Below are 13,417 nucleotides of genomic sequence, written 5' to 3'. Positions count from 1 at the left end.
TCGTGGCTCATTTCGGAGGCCTGAACAAGTGTTTCTCTAGCAACTAACGTGCGTGAAAATATGAGCCTTAGCTCTGCAGAATGCAACAAATTTGGTCACAAAGGAAAATGAAAGCAAGCATTCTAATACTAACTCAAGACACTTTACTTGCAGAGAAACAGCCAGCATCCCATAACATTTTATGATACCAAATGAGATGCAGAGGATGTAATTTCACTTATGTGATTCACTTACAAGCAATGCAAATGCAATCTTGCTGATTACATTTAAAACAAAAGACTGAATGTGCTTATTTGTAGAGCAGATCTGTAGTCATGCAAAAATCATGCTACCCCCTGCCCGGTGAGGTGCAAAGAGAAAACAATCTAGCTAAAGACACTTTCATCTCTTTAGAAAGAAAAATGATGTTACATGAACCTTGGGTTGACCCAATATGCTTAATAATGTGGCTTCTCCATGCCCTCAATTGAAAACAAGGTCAGCTGTGGAAGCAATTGTTATTTGAGGTGTTCAACCCACATGCAAACATGTCCAGTGTTTTATTTGTTTTGTAGATGGCCGAGAGTATTCAGTAAGCACTGTCATCTACTTTCAACTTTCCCTTTTTTTACATGTGAACACACAAAAAATGTTTGTCCCTAGGAAATACAGCCATATAATTTCTGCACTGAAATGAAGATTGCTGCAACCCATATATTCACTAGTGGGAGTCTTCACGATGCATATCTTACGAACTTGTCTGCTTAGTAAGTCAAAGTCTTAGTATTCCAGAGCTACTATTTTTAATTATCACCAAAACTACAGCCTTGATTAGATAATGTTCCTCTTATGAAGTTCAGCAGTTCAACTGAAAGCGCTATTCAACAGTTTCAACTAAACGTGAGAGTTGCGGCCCAATGCCATCTCTGAACTTCCCGAAAAACTGCTGGAAGAATTCTCCCTCCTGTGAGGCTCAGTGTTTAGAAATCTAACAGGTACTACTGACTCACCAGCAGCAACTGAACCAATTTCCAGCTGCCAGTCTTCCCGCCAGCATCCAAAGCATTTAGCTACAGCCCTATAGACAGCTGGATCTGCAGAACCCTAGGCAAAAAGGATAATGGCCAAAGTCAACTTGGGTCCAGCTACCAAAAGAAGTTCAATATGATACCACACACCTGCTGCATAGCATTTTCCAAGAGAAAAAAATATATGCAGCTACAAATGCTCCTTGTGGAGTTATTTGTGGCCACAGGGTTTGTCAAGCCTACTGAAGAAGACATACTTCAACACTGACCAAGTGATGCAAACACCAAGTATACTTAGCAAAAAGTACCTTTCAAAAAATGACAATAGCACCAGTTCTTAAAACTTGAAAAAAATTTTAATTGAAAACGTTTAACAAATATAAAAATTGTGCATTTTGTGGGATTTTATTTGTTGTTTTGTTACACGTATATAATGTCTAATATACAATCTGGGTATGTAAATTTATCCATTCTAGCATTTGCCTGTTGTTCATAGCTAAATCATCCAAAATTCTGTCTCCTAGGATGTTTTTTTGATGGAGGAACATATTTTACATTATCTATAGTCACCTGATGGTGCATTTAGAGACCTAGAATTCTGTACTTCTTTCTAGCTATAACCTAGGACTCACATATCAACCTTTCATTTTTCACCAGACACATCATTTTCCAAAAGCGACCTTGGCAAACTTCTGAAAATTTGGAGATTTCGGGGGTTTGTCCTGCAGCACCGCAGGTTAACCCACCTCAGTCATCTTCACTCCATGTGGAAAAGTATGTACAGAGTCTTACCTCTGTCTCTGCCTACAATCCAGCTTTCTGTTAAGCACCTGAGAAATAATAGATACTTCAAGTACTTGAATCTCTGCCACCCACGTGGGAGACTTGGATGAAGTTCCTGGATCCTGAATTTGGCCTGCCCTAAGCATTTAGGGAGTGAACCAATAAGCAGAAAATTCTCCCCATTCCTCTCTTCTGCTTTTAAAATGAATAAATATAAATATACTCTTCAAAAATGGACTTTGATTTCCCTGTGAGCAGCAGTATTCCACCATAATCATCTTTTTTTTTTAAAGATTTTATTATTATTATACAGAAAGGAGGAGAGACAGAGAGGAAGATCTTCCATCCGATGTTTCACTCCCCAAGTGAGCCGCAACGGGCCGGTACGCGCCGATCCGATGCCAGGACCAGGAACCTCTTCCGGGTCTCCCACGCGGGTGCAGGGTCCCAAAGCTTTGGGCAGTCCTCGACTGCTTCCCCAGGCCACAAGCAGGGAGCTGGATGGGAAGTGGAGCTACCAGGATTAGAACCGGCTCCCATATGGGGTCCTGGGGCTTTCAAGGCGAGGACTTTCGCCACTAGGCCATGCCGCCGGGCCCTCCACCATAATCATCTTAAAACTACGTTCATAGTGAACTTAAAAAAAAAACATATTGGGTTGAAACACCCAACCTTCCATTTTCATATCTCCAAATGGAAAAAACCTCGTGGCATATAGGTTTGCTCATCTCCAACCACTGCAAGCAATGGGCCAGAAGCCATCCAACTTGCCCAGAATGCAAATCATCATCTAAGCCTACAGCATATGGCTGCACACTTCTCAACTCCCACATCCCAGCAAAAATGCAACTAATGTTGCAGTGTGCACAATCACTGAGTGGGGAAGAGATGCTGACAGATCCTCACAAGGATGTAGGGGACACTAGAATAGTAAGAGCAGTAAAAAATCTTCAAAGTAAAATGTGATTCTCCAAAGCAGAAGTAACCATTCCAGTTCATTCTACTTTCACGGGAAGCCTATGTTTTTCATTTTTGGGGAAAGTATCAAATCTGAAGACCCTTTGACTATCCTGGTGTACACACAAAGGGGAAAATCTAGGAAATAACATTGGTAAACTAAGTCAGATGTTCCATAAAAGCTTATTGTCTAATTCTTGAAAAAATTCTCTCCTCCAACTCAGTAACCATGTAATGTCTGTCTCAAACTATAAGGTTCTTAGGCAGGTATATCCATTAAAGCATCATAAAGAGACAAACCATACTGAAAACTAGCGGTACTACGTGACCTTTATCGTGTCTCTCAGCCTCTCATCACTTCCACCCACCATGTGTCATTTACTTACTGATTTTCTTACAGCACACATATGAAAATTTGCTACGCTATTAATAATACATGTGATTGTTTTGTCAAATTTTTCTTAGGTCAAAAGCTGTGGATTCTCTCAACAGGCATGATCTATACAGCATACTAAGACCAGAGGGTTTGTGGCTCTTCCTTATTTTGACTGCCGAACCTAAGAAGGCACTCATATATTCATTTGTTAACAACAATTTATTTATATATCACAAAACCATGAACTCTGCCCTCCATGCTCCTTCCAATAAATATTTATTGGTTCACTGATTGTAACATTTTCAGTGACATCAACATTCTGCCAAACATTCTATTCCTTGTTCATTTCCTTTCTATCCTGCTGGTGGTTTCAAAGACTCTGAAGAAGCAATGATATCCCATATACAAGTACTTCAGACTGCACTTCCGATTTTTCAAGCAAAGCCATCACAGGGCTACAAAAGTCCAAATGTAGCCTCAATCACTTAATGCCAACATATGAGAGCTGCCAACAACCCATTCTCAACATATTGGTTAGTGCATGGCATTTATAGCAAATTCCAAGCGGAAACACTGAAGCAAGCAAGGAGTACAGCTAATTAGTGTTGGGGCACACACATTAGCAGCAGAGATGACTTCCTAAAGAGGACAGAGAGATGCTGTTTTCAAAACAAATTTATTGTGAGATTAAAAATGATAAAATAAATACATAATGAAGATTCTTTATTTATTTATGGAAGATGCTTTTAATCATCAAGTACTTGGATATTGCAGAAGTTTCCAGGTCAGCCAGCATTAATTCTGTCCTTCAAGAAACTTCCAATACAGAAAGTGATTTTGTTATGTTAGTAGTTATTCCGCCCTAAACTGACAAATGTAAATTTCAAAATAGAGGTCACAGATATGGTAACATTTGTGTATTTAAATCATGTGAGTCGGGTCCAGCGTGGTAGTCTAGTGGCTAAAGACCTCACCTTGCATGTGCTGGGAAACCATATGGGCATCAATTTTATTTTCTTTTGAAGATTTATTTATTTTTATTGGAAAGGCAGATATACAGAGAGGAGGAGAGAAGAGAGGAAGATTTTTTATCCAATAATTTACACCCCAAGCGGCCGCAATAGCTGGAGCTGAGCAAACCCAAAGCCAGGAGCCCAGAGCTTCTTCCATGTCTCCCACGTGGGTGCAGGGTCCCAAGGATTTGGGCCATCCTCAACTACTTTCCCAGGCCACAAGTTGGGAGCTGGTTGGGAAGCAGGGCCGCTGGGATCAGAACCGGCGCCCATGTGGCATCCCTGTGTGTACAAAGCAAGGACTTTAGCTGCAATGCTATGGGGTCAGGCCCATGGACACCCATTCTTAATCGGGCTGCTCTGTTTCCCTTCTGTCTCCCTGCTTGTGGCCTAGGAAAGCAGTGGAGAACAACCCAAAGCCTTGGGATTCTACACCCATGTGGGAGACCTAGAAGAAACTCCTGCAGGGTTCCTGGCTTCAGATCAGCTCAGTTCTGACATTTGCGGCCACTTGGGGAGTAAACCAAAAGATGGAAGGTCTTTCTCTCTGTAAATCGGACTTTCCAAGAAAAATAAATAAATCTATAATAATAATAATAATAATAATAATAATAATAATATTTTTAAAAGAAAAAAAAAGAAGAAAATCAAATGAGTCTATGTAGTGCTATTCTTTTTGTATCTTTTCCCATATGATTTTTGGTGCTGGAATAGGTTTCGAGAAATAAAAGAAAGATGTTATAGGCACTTTCTCTGACTCCAGTTAGGAAAAAGATGTATCCTTCTTGCTACTTATTAACCTTTTCCCAATATCCCACAATTAGCTCCTTGGGCCACATGGCCCAGAAGAGTACACACCTATTCACTCTTTTCTATTTAGTGGTCTCTCCTAGTGGAGCCTGAAGAGGTGGTTTCCTGAATTACCTGTTCTTTCTTCATCTGTCTATGCCTACTGCAGTACACCTTTCATCTGCGCTCCCAGGCTCCAGCTGTTCCATACCTAGTCAGGCCTGGCCGCACTGGGAAGTCTACCTTATCCCACCACTGTGACTACTGCTACAACTGCTACTCCACTACCACTACCATCATCATGAACAAACACTTCCACAGCACATCCTATGTTTCCAGGGAATTTAAATACGCTACATGAATGAACCATTGAACCTTTGCAAGCAACAGCTGTTTGAGGGAGGTGCCAGTTTTTCCCCTCAGAGAGACTCAGTAACTGACTCCCCTCCCCCAAATTACACAGACAGTAAGAGGAATATCAACATTCGGCTTTGGTGGTATGGTTCCATGTGCTTAAATGGCATACTCTATCACTTCCCTTCCTTCTCACGTAACAATGCTTGTGAGTATATCCAGACCCTTTGCATACATTCCAAAACTATTTATTAATGCCTTACATGTTGAAGCTCACCACATTTTCTCATCCTACTGAGCATTCACACCTCATTTTAAAAATCGAAACAGGAGACCAAAATGAGGGAGGGAATGAGGGAAGTGAATACACCCAACCCTATGTGCCCAGGCAGCCTTTGTAGACCCCTAATCTGGCTCCATATGTGAGAAAACAAGATACATAAATCTGAGTGGATTGGTGGCTTATATAAACACTTCAGAACCTTATCATGCTTCTCTGAACTGACTTCAATTTATCAAAAATATAGGGGCGGGTTATATATGGCACCCTCCATGAAGTGAAACACATCAATAAATTTCCAAAATGTAGATCTCAGCAACTAAATAAATAAATAAATGTGGGTGGAGTGATTCCCACATACACACTATGGAACTCAGCACAACCTATGAAACTTGGCGCAGCCTGTGTCTCGTCGGTGCAATCTTGAATCATACATAATGCAACACCGCGACTGCTAACAGCAGGCGTGCACCAGATAATTTACACTTGTTTTTATGGACACGAGGAACTGATCTTTGAAGCTGTCCCTAATGAGATTCTGCTTGGCCCTAACAGCATCCTGAGAGTGTTCCGGTTTTCTACTTGGCATCGGTGCATACTTATAACGCAGAATACAGGCTCATTTAAATTGTGCATATGGATTTTCGTATCTTCCCTGTTTTAAACAACAATTTTCATATACTAAGGAGCACTAACTCTTCAATTACTGGACCATTCTTTACCGAAACAATCTCACTGCCAATCCCTGCAGGTCTTTATCAAAGAGGCAGGTTCATCAAAGGGCTTCTACCTCCAGGGCAAAACGCTCTAACTCTAACCCTGCATTCAAGTTCAGAGACTCAATTAGGTCTTCAGCCACAAGGCAACTCCAGAAGCCTAATTACATAACACCATCCTTAGCAAACAGGGGAAAGTTAGGGAGAAAACCTCAAAGCAGTCACCCCTTTCAAAAACATCCTGCCCCAAAGTGCTTGTTTTGCAGACTTCTCTTCCTACTCCCCCTCTTTTAATTTGTGCCCCATGTAGAAGTATTTCTTGAGTCTGACATTTTATATTGGGGTCTTTCACTCCAATCATTTGGCTTTCAGGGCGTTTATATTTCAGTTACCCATAATCAGATTTCTGTTACATGCTTACTTTGAATGTTACTCGTTCTGCCTTTAAGGAAATTTCTTTAAAAAGGTTCTAACTGCTATAACACTAGTGCTGTTACGGTGGTATTATGTGTATCTAACCCAGATCACAAACTTTAGAGTTTATTATTTCAGAAAACATGGTAAGGTTGCTGAACCTAACAGCACAGAATAAAGACGGCTTTGCACTAACTATGCAGAAAACACGAGTCTTAGATCACTTGCTTTCACGGCCTTCATTTCAAGAAAATGCCACTCATAAGGGAACTTCAAAAAGCTTATGGTAAATATCACTCAAAGTTAACTTTATTTTCATCCAAATAGTATTTCAAATCCATGCATACTTTTTCACAATGCACAGTCTTTATGTACTTACTCAATACCTTTGCATTAAAGGAAGTTGTTAAACTGCTGGTGAGTGGACTGCTTATATTATAATTAATTGCATTCTTCTACCCAATAATTGATGACTCCTCTAGGATCAATGAATAAGCATTTTAGAAGGACTTGAAACTATATATTTTCTGATGTTTCTGTTCTTAAGAGAATATAGAAAACCCAAACGTTTAGGGTCAAGTTCACAGAGAAACTTGGATTTTTTTCCTATGTTAGAAATGAGCGCCTACTACAGTCAAAGCAAGGTCAACTGCAGGCAGAAGAGGTTATAGCATTAGTGCAGGAGTTATCAGAAATACTCACTCTGAGCTTCATCCAACTCCATCCTGAAAAAAATACGGGGAGACTTACGTAAGTTACCCTTTTCAAAGCCAAATATATCGGCAAGTTTACATACTTTCTTTCCAAAGAATAGATGATTAAAAAGGAACACAACTTTCTACAGAAACACGTATTAATCTTCTGAATTATTTTACAAACTCATCTCTCACTCACTCACCCATTCATTCAGCAAGAATTCATAGACTGTCTACAACATGCTGTACTTTGATAGGTATTGCAGATACAGCCAATGGCAGCAGAAACAACAAAAAAACCCCTAAATGGTGGGTTGCAGTCTTCATAATGTTTATAGCTTAGCAGAAGACAAAAGTTTCACTTAAAAATTAAAGCATGCATGGGTGTCAATTACAACCAAGGGAAACCATGACTTGTAGGTACCCTGGGTTTTTATATATGGACACCTAAGCCAAAGAAAGTGGTAGAAGTTTTCCGGTAAAGTGACAAAGGCGAGGCCAACATTGTAGCATATCTAGTAAAACCACCACCTGTGATGCCAACATCCGATATAGGCACTGGTTAGAGTCCTGGGTGCTCCACTTCTACTCCAGCTCTCTGCTAATGTGCATGGGAAAGCAGCAGATGGTGGTCTAATTGCTTGGGTCCCTGCTGCCAAGAGGGAAACATGATGAAAATCCTGGCTGTTGGCATCAGCCTGGCCAAGTCACAGTGATCAGGATCATCTGGGGAGTTAATCAGTGAGTAAATCTCTCTGTGTGTCCTTTCTTCTCTGTAAATCCTTCAAATAAATACAATAAATCTTAAGAAAATGACAAAAGTGTTGGGAGAAAATAGTGTTTAGGGAGGAATACTGTAAAGGTTACGCAGTGTAAAAGTGGAAGGTAGCAGGTCCATCTGCTGCTTTTCCGCACCCCTTAGTATCTCTCCACTCAAAGAAAAAAACAACTAAAAATGCAGAAGACATGCCTAGAAAGCTGAACTTGCAACCCACACTGCCTTCAATGTCAGTTCTGAATCCAGACAGTTTTGAAGACCTTGGGAAAATCATCAGCGGACAGATCATCAAAGTTGGCACTAACTGTTGCCAAACGTCTGGCTGGCACCAATGTGCAGACAAAATTGGCCGTAAAAACCTCACTGTTGTCTTGCTCCTCTCAAAGGAAATCATTTTGTGATCAACAATGAGGCTTACCCAAAGGCCAGTCTTAGGGGGAGGCCTTGAATTTTGAGCTTAACTCAATTGCATGGTTTAGGGCAAGTTTCAGATTTCAGATGTGCAGTCAAGTAATCTGATCCCATCAGTTTTAATGACCTCTAAAAAAATCCAAAGTGTTAAAATCCAATTCCCAGCCTCCCCCAAAACAATCAGGGGGTGCTCACTATATTCTCCCAGTCTATTAGTTTCATACTCAAAGTCATTAAGTCACTAGTTTAATCCATTTAATATTTTGTTCCTAATTCTAAAATTTGATAGTCATCTGTGCTGTGGAATAGGGCACACGCACCTACTCTACCCACTTTGAAAAACACTAACAAAAAAACAAATGAGAATATTCAAAGCAGAATATTTACAGATGGTGCTTTGTTTCAGTGACAGCACTGTTGTCATGATTCCTTAGGAATCTGGACAAATGATTTCACCCAGGCAAATTCAACAACTCCGGTGAAAGACACGTGGTTGACAGTGACACCATTCCAGGCAGCAAGCGGAAGCTGAGCTCAGGAGTTTTTTGTGTGTGCCCCAGGCTATCAGAAAGTTAACAGGGACCTATTCCCTACATCCTGCTGTGGGAAGCCCTTAGGAGGCAGCACAACCCTAAAAAAAAACCCTAATTAAAAAAAAAAAAAAAAAGAACATCAAACCTAATGGCTCAAAAAAAAAAAGCTACCTGCATGAAGGTCTCCAAGCCACCTCCAGAACTACAGAACCTCTGAAGCTCAGGTGTTAACGTGATAGATGCTATGATGGTAAACAAGAGTACTATTAATATGCCAAAAGCCTAGGTAAGCACTTCACATCATTTAATAGAACACATACCATTACCAATGGAAGCATATTAAGATTCCCACTGCAAAAACGAGGAATCTGTAGTAGACATTTTAAGTATACATGGAAGACAGAGTAGAGGGGACTGACTATATCTGGATATATTTTTATATTTCTGTATTTCTAATTGTGTCCAGATTTCTGCTTAGCAATTATGCCACTCCCAAACTCGCCCTCTCCGAAATATAAGCCTTCATTCTCTCTCTCTCTTTCTCCCTCCCTCCCTCCCTCCCTCTCTCAACCTGCTCATTTAATCCAGCAGTTGCTTCTGCAGCCTCTGGTACAACACCTCACAAAACAGCATTCCCCATTTATAATGTGACATAACCTTCCCCACAGAGTGTGAGAGCATGACTAAAATCCACTAATGGCCAGAAAAATTCATTTTCATTCTACACTTGACAAAATAAACACCCCATAAAAGCAGGTAAGCAGAAGCTACCTTTCACTCTGGACGACTCTGTCTTAATAACCTTTGAAAAGGAGGAGCCAGCTAAAGGGAACAAGCTCGCTCTCTCTCTCTCTTTCTCTCTCTCTCTCATACACACACACACACCACAATTATGGCATAAAGAGCGGATAAAAGCATAACTCCTTGTGGAAAGTTAAATTATTTTTTTTTCCTCCAATGGGGGCACCTCTCATTAACACACACCATCGCTGAATTTGCAAAGGTCCTTTCACAGTGTAAATCCTGGCTGAATCAGCAGGCTCTAACAGAGCCTGTCTGAGAAAACAGGGCACTTGATTTCCCCGAAATGAGTTCTCTAAAGGGCTCATTTCCCCCCCTTTTCTTTTGTACACAGAAACTGAAGCTCCACTTACATGTTGGTTGAAATATTTCAAAACATTCTCTTTTTTTTCTCAAAGTGCAGAATTTATGGTAACAGATAATTAACAACAAATGACAAACAGTTTGAGCAGTAAAGGTCCTTGTTTGGTTGCCAAGATGACAGTATCAAATTCCAAGATAAACAGCAGAGCGTGCCGGACTGCCATTAACATCATGGTGGGACAGGGATGGACAGATGTAAGACAGAGGAGCCAACCACCAGCCAGGGGCACAAAGTGGAACACACAGCCTACCAGGAGGGCATCACTGCCCTTCTTAATTCTCAGGGGTTGGTTGGCAGAGAGCATCGAACAGGGCTTACACCACTACACTGAACAGAATATCTTGCCTTTATATTTCACAGGGGGAAATATTAGACTCTTCTTTGAACAACTTTATGGGAGAATTAGAACTTAATATCTTTTAGGAGTTAACACCTCCTCCTACTCTACTCTGTGATCCGCAAAGATTTAGCCTTCCCCACTTTTTCTCAGAGTTTGTTGAATCCAAATACACGCCAGTGCTGCCAGCTTTGCCTAAAGTACAGGGGTTAAGAACAAAGTGAAAACAAGTTAACCTGTAAAAGTCAAAATTTGAGAGTAACATATGGTAAATCTCCTAGATTACAACAGATGGTAAACCTTGGAGACTGCAACTGCAGAGTCTTACATTTTTGATAAGTCAGTTCTTAGTTCACTATTTGTCAAATAGACTTTTTCAAACATATTGAACTGTGAACTAAAAGATATTATGTAAATAGGTCTAGAATTATTCCTTCTCAGTGGTCAAAAAAAAGTCAATTTATCAAACATATTTTTCTGGTTCTTTCAAATGCTTGGGTTCAGAAGTTATTTCACGAGGCTAGGTATTAAGTTCTAACTCTTCCATCGAGTTGTACCCAAGAAACCAAATACAATTAAAGTCTCACCTCCCTGTTGCCTGATGTTTGGGAATACTGACCCTCCCAGGTAAAACGACAAGCCGAGGATCTGGTCTGTCATTACTGCAAACATAGTTATGACCTCACAAGATCTACCTGCTGTATATTTCCCCAAAAACTGTCTTCTTCTTCCCTTCACAAATACCCATTTCTCTTCTCCACAAAAACACTGTCTCCTACTTCTCTGCTATGCCTACCTGTGCTAGTCCAATCAGGTTACTTATAAACAACAGAAAGTGATTTCTCACAGTTCTAGAGCCTGGGAAGTCCAAAGCAACTGTGTGAGTAGACTCAATGTCTAATGAGGAACTGTTCCCTGGTGCACAGCCGGTGCCTTACCGTAGTGTCCTCACGTGAGGACAGGGGTAAGAGCTGTGCTAAAGGCCTCTCCTATGGGCACTAATCCTATTTGCAAAGGCTGCAACATCCTAGTGGATTCGAGGCCTCACTTTCGAATACTGTCATCTTGGAGCATTGCAACAGCAATTTTGAAGGGGCACAATTATTCAGACTAAAGCACCCCTGAGGCAGAACTAGTACACAACAGTTCGGTAACTTTGAAAAACATCTTTTATTAAACACAAGTGCATAGGAGCAATGGCTACAATTTTTGTATTTAAAAGCATCTAATACAGTTTGATATACATCTATGGTTATCCTTGTAGTCTTAAGGCAAAGCCAACCAAATGTAGAAAACTTTTATAAAACTTAGAACTTAAACAGATCTGGTAAAATGTCTAAAGTACAGTGAAAGGCTTAAAACCTTCAGGGAATAAGAAAATGTTCAGAGGTTGCTTAACTGGTAGAGACAGAACATTTTGAGTTAAACCTTTTTTATCTGAATTTTTTTTTCTTTTTATTGATTGCATTGCATTATGTGGCACAGATTTATAGGCACTGGGATTTCCCCCGCCCCTCCCCAAACCCTCCCCCCATGGTGGCTTCCTCCACCTTGTTGCATTACCACAGTTCAAATTCAGTTGAGATTCTTTCATGCAAGCTTTAAGTCTTTGTTCAAAACACATTGTTAAGAGCTCATGAAGAAAAAAAGTTTGAAACTTGTTCTAGGGACAAATACCTAAAACAAAATACCACAGAGGAGCCACTTTTCTTAGTCAGTTTGAATGCCAAAATAACCCAAAGAAAGACAGGAAAGGACATTTTCTCAGTCCAGAAATTAGCAACTCTTTGATCTGATAGGTTTTAATAACTGTTGCACAAGAAATAAATGTGTTTCATAGAGATCGTGCTATATTGTGCAGTGTTACAATAGTTTAAGAAAGTCACAAACAACAGACAAATTTCTATAATGACCTAATCCTCACTCCAAATTCAAAGTTCAGATAGTATTAAGCAGTAAGATGTATCTGGTTGCTTTACTAAATTATGGTGTTATTTTTTTTCTGTCTTTTTAAAAATAGCTTTGGCACTTTCAGTACATAACAGGTCTGCAAAGATTTAAACCAAAAGTAAAGCACACAGTTTAGATTTGTCGTAAAGAGGACACAGAAAAACTCTCAAAAAATCCATTTTCATATTTGCATATGTTTTACTACTCTATAGGATGGCAATCAAACAAAAATTTATTCAAAGCAAAACAGAACAAAATATGCAGACCCCAACACTGCAAAGGCCAATAAATTTAACAGAGTTTCCTCTTTGCAGCGTTAGTATTTCCACACAGACAAAGCCTCCAAGTACACTTCTTACGTTAAGAAAACATAAAGCCCACTAACATGGTGGTCTGCAAAAATGTCATGGCTTTTTTTCGGTGCTGATATTGAAATAATAGCCTAAGCATGCTAGAATAGCTACAGAAACATCAATTTCTAGAATACTTTGAAAGTCTGAAAAGGAGGAGGGGGAGTCCTGAGAAGCAGAGAGCTAGGAAAATATGGCAAACTTCAAAAAAGCTAAAGAATATACCTTCTAAGGCTGGGTCAGCGTTCTCCGCTTTCGGAAAATGGATCAGAACCACCCAGAGTGTGTCCAGGGGGCACAGGACATGCAGCGGCATTAGCTTTGTTTCTGCATTTACATTCTCATCTTTACAGGCTCTAAAATCTCAGACTTAAAACTACAGACTAAAAATGCAGACTATGTACAGCAGGAGGGCTTGCTCAGTTTCTCTTGTTACAAACATAATTTTACCAAGCTCCTCCATGAAGAAGTTAAAAAATATAAAACTCCTTAAACAGGAAGCACATTCA

At 40.1% G+C, this 13,417-nt stretch overlaps 1 protein-coding gene across 4 annotated transcripts in view; it reads right to left on the bottom strand.

Annotated features, from left to right (window-relative positions):
- The window catches only part of MPPED2 (metallophosphoesterase domain containing 2), a 181,530-nt gene that overhangs the window by 155,329 nt on the left and 12,784 nt on the right, over positions 1-13,417 (bottom strand). For 2 of the 4 annotated variants that reach the window (XM_058663228.1, XM_058663227.1), the window contains exon 2: positions 7,392-7,414. The exons of the other annotated variants lie outside the window; for them this stretch is intronic. The gene's annotated coding sequence lies outside the window, so the exon portion shown is untranslated. The remainder of the gene's footprint in view (positions 1-7,391; positions 7,415-13,417) is intronic. 4 annotated transcript variants of the gene reach the window in all.

Source organism: Ochotona princeps, chromosome 4 (genome assembly GCF_030435755.1).
Source record: "Ochotona princeps isolate mOchPri1 chromosome 4, mOchPri1.hap1, whole genome shotgun sequence".
NCBI lineage: Eukaryota > Metazoa > Chordata > Mammalia > Lagomorpha > Ochotonidae > Ochotona > Ochotona princeps.
This window is presented reverse-complemented; position numbering and strand designations above follow the sequence as displayed.